The sequence below is a fragment of the Solanum dulcamara genome, chromosome 7 (assembly GCF_947179165.1).
Source record: "Solanum dulcamara chromosome 7, daSolDulc1.2, whole genome shotgun sequence".
Classification (NCBI taxonomy): domain Eukaryota; kingdom Viridiplantae; phylum Streptophyta; class Magnoliopsida; order Solanales; family Solanaceae; genus Solanum; species Solanum dulcamara.
In genome coordinates this window covers 11,867,776-11,875,750 of record NC_077243.1, presented here as the reverse complement: position 1 = coordinate 11,875,750, position 7,975 = coordinate 11,867,776, and the positions used below count along the sequence as shown (strand labels likewise).

General features: G+C 27.8%; 1 pseudogene; it reads left to right on the top strand.

The window, feature by feature from the left end:
• Window positions 1–6,810: 6,810 nt before the first annotated feature.
• On the top strand, window positions 6,811–7,490 carry LOC129896357 (serine protease inhibitor 5-like; annotated as a pseudogene).
• Window positions 7,491–7,975: the final 485 nt, after the last annotated feature.

Below are 7,975 nucleotides of genomic sequence, written 5' to 3'. Positions count from 1 at the left end.
TCTTTTAAATTAAATTTTTCTTAATTTCTTTAAAAAAATAAGTGCGCGACTCCTCTTTTCTAAAATTAATTTTTCTCTATAAAATTGAAATTAATTTTAAACTATCTTTTTTCGACATAACACTCATGAAGTTTGAAAAATCCTCAAAAACTTTTTTTTTTACTTTTTTCACTTCTAATATATTTTATTTTTCAAAATTTATCTTTAGTTTTTTAAATTATAAAATTACCTCATTTAAATTATATTTCATATTTTTAAGGAAAAATATAATCAAATATCATTTATAAAATCTATAACTTAACGCAACTCCATCTTCAACTCAAATTCTTAAAATTCAATTACAGTGAAAATTAATTTGTACTAGCTCATAAATTAGATATAATCTATGACATTACATTATATAACTATTTGTTTTCTCTTTAAAAATAAATTTGATGGTATGTTTCAGATAAATTATCTAAATAGAGTAATTCTTACTATTTTTTAAAACATAAAAGATATAAATAATATTTTTTTAAAATACGTTCAAATTCAAAAACTTTTTTATAAAGAAATATGACCATGTACAATTCTAAAATAGAAAAGAAAAGGATCTGGTTTTCCCATGAAGAGTAGTTGATTACATCTAATGTTCTCCAATCATAAGCAGATTACTTCTTAGCAGTGAATTGATAATCAATTCACTTTTTCTGAGAGAGAAAAATACATTTTCCATGTCAATTCAGTATTTAAATAAAATATTTATTTTATTTTAAAATAGTGCAAGAAAATAATAAGATCCCACAAAATATTATAAATATGTAATAGGTAATTGTTTAACAAGTGGCATTTGCTATATCCTCTTTTCTGAATTGTACATCAAAATGGTACCACGTGGTCCACTTTTTACGGTATATACTCTCTCTCTCCCTTTCAATTTAGATGACACTATAGTGACTAGACCTGATTTTTTTTAAAAAATAAAATAAAATATATTATAATATCCTAAGTTAGTGGATGCTCCATATAACAAATGAGCCCACTTAATATTTAATGGTCAATTTATTTTAGCTTTCTCTCTTATCCTCTTGGTGTGTAATAAAACACACTTAGATACTCAATTCTCTCAATTCTCTCAACTCTCTCTCTCTTTTACTATTGTTTTTTTTTATTAATTTACTAAATTAGTTTATTTTGTAACACGTTATTAGCACGAGACTTCATCACTTTGAGCTATTTTAAAAAGATAACAAAATGGTAAGAATTTTATTTTCTTAAAATGTCTAATATCTCTAAACTTGAATTTGTTGCTCTTGATATATCTGAAAAATGCTACTCATCATGGGCACTAGATGCCGAAATATATCTAAAATCGATGGGTCTAGCAGACACCATCAAAGATGAAAATAAGGCATCTAGTCAAGACCGTGCCAAAGTCATGATATTCTCTGCCACCATCTTAACAAGGGGTTAAAATTACAATACCTCACACTAAAAGACCCTCTTAAACTGTGGAAGAATCTAAAAGAAAGATATGATCACCTGAAGTTGGTCATCCTTCCACATACACGTAATGATTGGCTCAATTTGAGATTAATGAATTTTAAAAAATATAGCTGAATATAATTCTGCTTTGTTTAGAATTATAGCACGATTGAATTTATGCGGAGAAGAAATCACTGAGCAAAACAAACTTGAAAAAATATGTTCCACATTTTCACCCGCGAATATGCTCATGCAACAGCAATATCGCGAAAAGGGTTTTAAAAAATATTCGGAATTACTCTCTCAACTTCTTATTACTAAAGAACATAACGAACTGTTAATGAAAATCATGATAATCGGTCCGTTGATTCTTTGCCACTCCCTGAAGTAAATCAGGCAAGCTATAACCAACGATAAATAGGTCATGGCCTTAGTCGTGGTCGAAGAAGAAATTATAATCATGATATTCGTCTGACACAAAGAAATGATCAGCATTACAAAAAAAAAGTGTGAAAAGTAAGAAGTTATACCAAAGAAAAATTTAGAAAGCATATGTTATAGATGTAGAGGTATGAGGCATTGGTCACGGACCTGTCAGTCATCAAAATGTCTGGTTCAGCTATATCATCCATCCTTGAAGAGAACAGAAAATAATTCAAAGACAAATTTTATCTCTGAAAATAATATTGAGTCTATGCATCTGGATATTTAAATAATTTTCTTTTTATTTGTCTGTATTTAATAATATGTTTATATTTTTTCTAACTCATGTAAATAAATAAAATTTGTATAATGAGCCATATTTTAATTATAATATTTACTTTATTTCTTTTTGAAGAAAAATATGGATATTTCTTAAATTTTGTTTAGATCAATGATCAATCATGAAGATATTTCTGTAATTGATAGTGGAATAACTCATGACATTTTTAAAGACAAGAAATATTTTTCTACTTGCTTAGAAGAAAATCAAATGTTACTACAATTTCTGGTAATTCGAAAATGATTGAAGGCTTCGAAAGAGCTACTTTAAGTTTTAAAGATATCTGAAGAAATGGATATCAAATTGATACACTAAATAAAATGAATATTGAATACCTTAGTATAACCAAGAGTGTTTGAGACCAAAAATATATTTTGAAAAAATTACTAACTTTGTCATCTAGGCTATATTGTGCAGAAATTAGTGCAATTGAAGCACATTTGATCGTAAACCAGAAGTTTACTGATCTAAATACATTTGTGTTATGACACGATCGAATAAGTCATTCTGGATCAATAATGATGAGATGAATTCTTGAAAATTTAACTAGACATCCGTTAAAGAACCTGAAGATTCTTACGAATGATGAATATTCATGTGCTGCTTGTTATCAAGACAAATTAATTGCCAGGCCATCAACCCTGAAGGTTAGCATCGAAACTCCTAGCTTTTTAGAGCGTATACTGTTGACACCCAATTTTGACCCTCCACAACGCAATTAGCTATCGAGTTTCTTTAAATTTTGAACATTTTTAAAATAATTAACTTTTATAAAAACAACGATATTTTCATGTTATTCTTAACTATTTTTATCTTTTTATAAATTTTACTATGATATACAAATTTCTATATAATTATATCTTTGATTACTATTTATGTGGTTATTATAAAATCATCTCAGAAGATATTATTTTTTACGAAATACAATATTAGTTAGGTTAGTTTAATTGTACTTTGTATTTTTTAAATTTTTAGTTTTTTCTAAAGAAAAAAAATTTCATTCTTCCACATCGACAATTGATGAAGAATTTAGGGTTTTTGGAGCCTATATAAAGGCTCATAATCTCATTAAAAAGGAGGAAGAAGTGGAGGTTTTTTAGTCACCCAAAATTAGAAATTTTCCTAACTTAGCTAGAATTTTGTACTCTTCTCCCCAGCCTAAAAGTTGTGAAAATTTCTAGCTTTCAATCTATATTTTTCTTCAAGAAAAATAGAAGATTGAAGTCGAAATTTAGGCTAAAAATGGAATTCTTATAATGTCGAACCCACGAAGGTTCGAGTCTAAATTTTCAAATTTTTTTTGTGGATTGAAGTTCCGTCAAGCTATTGGGTGGTGGTGAAGTCATCTTCCGCTCTCCGTCTTCAGTTTCTCTGCCCGGAAAGAGATAAAATCTTTTCTCAGTTTTATTTTATTTAATTATTTCATATTTTATATTTAGTTATTTTGTAATCTTTTTTTAGCATGTATTAAGAATGGTTAGATTAATGATAGAAATTTCTTATAGTTAACATGTGTTAGGATTAATTAACTAGCATGTATTAGGATTATTTCATCAAAGCACTTAGTTTTGTTCATTATTTTTCCAAGTAGTTTTTTTTGACAATATAGATTTTCATGTTTTTAATTTCTTCTTTAAACATGATTTAGATAATAAAAATATGCTTAAATTATTATTTAGTTAGAACTTTCATAGCCTAGTTGTTTTAATTTTTTATTTAAAATTTGAGTTAGTATAACATATATATTAATTTTGTGTCCTTTAGTTACTTGAATATATTTCTTCTTTCCTTTTCTTTGTCCACATATAATATATGTTGTTAGTCACCTCTAGGATGCCCATCAATTTGATACCTTAAGATATCATGATATATTTCTTGGTTTAGCTTAAAATAAGTAGATGCTTATTTAATTTTATTTTGGTACATGTGATATCGATTCGAGTCCATCTTTGGATTCCATCTTTGCATATTGTTGAATTTTGAGTCTCACACCATTTTGCTCAAATTGCTGAAAAGTTGATACATGGAAAGGAAACTAATATTCATGATTTGAATATTGATATTGGGCTGTAAGCACATAATACAGGTGAAAAATAATATTGTATACACTGATATACAGTATCTATACAGTCTAATATGTAAGAAAACAATATTATATACACTGATATACAGTGTATATATAGTATGATATACATTGATAATATTATGTGTATACTGTGTGTATACAGTTTGATATATAGAAATAATATTGTATACATTGTATATAATGTATAAACAATTCAATATACAGTGTATATACAACTGAGTTATACAATGGAAGCGTGCTTAAGACCCAAAACACAGATGGCCGAACAACTTAGTCCAGGCGTACAGATACTAAGTGTCGGACCATATTTTTATGTGTTATTTATTTATATTAATTCCGATTGTCTTTAAATCATGCTAAAATAATAACAATTAATGAAGCAAATAGAGAATATTTTGGTTGAGATCAATAATACAGTTCATCAAAGGAAGATGCGGCCTGGAAAATGATATCAAAGTACCTATAGTTATATTCGAAGATAATGCTGCGTGCATAGCTCAATTGAAATGTGGCTTTATAAAAGGAGACAGAATAAAACATATTTCACCTAAATTATTCTTCACATATGATCTCCAGAAGAATGGTGATATTGATGTACAACAAGTTCGTTCGGGTGATAATCTTGCAGATTTATTCACAAAGGCATTATCAACATCATCTTTTAAGAACGTAAGATATAAGATTGGAATGCGTCGTCTCCAAATTATCAAATGAAGTTTTCATCAGTGAAGTAAAATACGCGATGTACTCTTTTTTTCTTAACCAAGGTTTTGTCCCACTGAATTTTCCTAATAAGGTTTTTTTAATGAGGCAACAATCAAGCCGTATTACCATATGTGTGTACTCTTTTTTCTTCACTAGGCTTTTTTCTACTGAATTTTTTCTAGTAAGGTTTTAACGAGGAACAACACTTATGGGTATTCAGGATAACTATATATATTTGTTCGATAAAGTAATAATCTCGCTAAATGAATATTTTTCTCCGGTCCTGACTTCGGCCATGTATATTAAAGTAATATTCTCGCTAAATGCATTAGATGATAATTAAAAATAAAGTATTAAAGGCCCAGCAAAAATATAAAGTAATAATTACTAGAATACATTAAAAATTTATATATATTTAATCAGTCAATAATACTAGATCAATAACTATTTCTTTTTAAAATATGATTCTATAGTTGATTGTTTTTTCTTCCCACCAAAACAAAAATTAATTTCATCCTTAACTATTTTTCATCTCATTTGACAAATACTCTGCCGACTTTTTGAGAGTGCGCGATATTGTTAATTGACTAATAGTCAAATCAAATTTTTGTTTCACTCATGCTTGCAAATCTTTTTGGCTAATAGTTGAATTCTCTTTCTTATGCTCACATATTGCGTTTCTTATTTTATTGGTTAAAGGTGATTTTTGTACGTTTTTCAAATGATGAGAAAACATTATACTTGGATTACGATTTTTAAATATCTAGCTTTTTTCGTTTATAGTTAATATAAAATCTCTTCATATTCTATATACATGAATACAATTAGAAACATTAAACTTCACTATATTCCTTTAGCTTTCCTAGATTTAAATAATAAATATGCAAAGACTACACTTTTTAGTTTCCTAGATTTAAAGTTTTGAAATTCTTAATTCAATTTTTTTTTTCTTTCTTATGGCACATACTGCAAAATACTCTCTAAAATAATAAATATTTATTTATCGATAAATAAATATTTTATGCATTTATCGATAAACTAATAATCTCGATAAATGAATATTTTTTTCAGTCCCAAGCATATGCATTTATAGAGGTTTTACTGTACTTCTAAATTTATTTTTTTAAAATAAGGTATTTAAATAAATTTTTGGATTAAATGCTTTTAGAGAGTAATAGAAATTATTTTTAAAACTAAAAGAAAATTAAAAAATTAAAAAATTAAAAGTACGTTTTGAAAAAAATTAATTATAAACTTAATTAAATAATAAAATATATCATAAAGGACAAATTATAAGTTAAATTAAACATATTTTCTACAAATAATAAATAGTTTTTAAAAATTTAAAATAAAGGAGGTAATTAACCATAATCATAAAGGAGGTAAGTTAAAAGAAATCAAGCTTGAAGGGAGATTTATGTAATTATTGCTTTAATTCCCGCCCCCACCCTCCTGTTTTTTTAAAAATCTATAATGGCTCTTAAACTACTATGATTTGAAGGTTTTAATGATACAATATAGTAATACATTTCCTCTATTTTAATTGGTGTGACACAATTTAAATTTTGAGAGTTAAAGAGTTTAATTTTACTTATAAATTTGAATATGAAATTCTTAAGTTCTTAAAAATAAAATATATATATATATTTCAACACTATGTAAAAAATCAATAATTGATCATTCAAGATATTTAAAAGATATATGAAAAAATTTACGATCAAAAAAATACTTGTTATAAATAATTGAGAGGGAAACAATAAATAGTTTATTATAATAGAATGAGCATTTTTAACATAGAGAAAACGAGGAGGACGGTAGAGAAGAATATTCATGTTTAAAACATGGCAAGGAATAGGAGAGTGATGACACTCTATAAATTAAAGGCTTGATTAGTATAGAGAGAGTCAGACAACTCATACAGAAATCAAAGAAGATGAAGTGTTTATTTTTCTTATGTTTCTGTTTGCTTCCCATTGTAGTGTTTTCATCAACTTTCACTAGCCAAAATCCCATTGACCTACCCAGTGGTAAGAAGTTGATCCTCGTTTGAGTTATCGTCTTGTTTCCGTATTTTGGGGTGGTGATGTGTACCTAGGTAAGTCACCGAATTCAACTGCCCCTTGTCCAGACGGCGTGTTCCGTTACAACTCCGATGGAGGACCTAAGGGTACACCCGTCAGATTCCTTTCGGACCATATATCTATGAAGAGCAAGACATCAATATCCAATTCAACATTCCAACAGTGAAATTATGTGTTTCCTATACAATTTGGAAAGTCGGAGATTACGATTTATCTCTAGGGGAGCGATTGTTGGAGACGGGAGGAAGCATAAACCAACAAGATGCTGATCAGTGTTCATTAGTGGGTGTGATTTCCCAAGAAGGAAAGAGGCGTTTGGCTCTTGTGAACGACCACTCTCTTGTTGTCTACTTCCAGCGAATCTAGGAGGGAGTAATATATCAATGCCTGCTAGACTATATGTTTTAAAATAAACTCCTGCTAAGTATGTGTATATATTTAGCATGGCTTCTTAATTAATAAATTCTCCTTCACTATCTTGAGCGTTTGTTTATACAAATTTAGAAATGTGTTGAAATAGTACTACTCGTTTTTTTTTTTTTGGATAAAATTCATCCACCCGGGCCTGAACCTCTACCTTGTATATTATTTAAGTAAAAAATATACAATAGGGGATCAAACCTTACCTCTAGTTACAAGGGAATGCAAAGAAAAAGGAGGCAAGCAATAAGCTCAAATTTAAAGATAGCTAAGATAGACAAAAAATGGCACCATTTAAATGAGATGGACGAGGCCTTCAAAATTTGATTGCACAATGTACCTTTAATATCCAGACTACTTAATAATGATATTAAATATTAATTACAAAAATATCAGATTTGTGAAAAAAGTTTTACATGAAAAGTAAAAACAAGAGAGAAGTTACGTAATATGTTA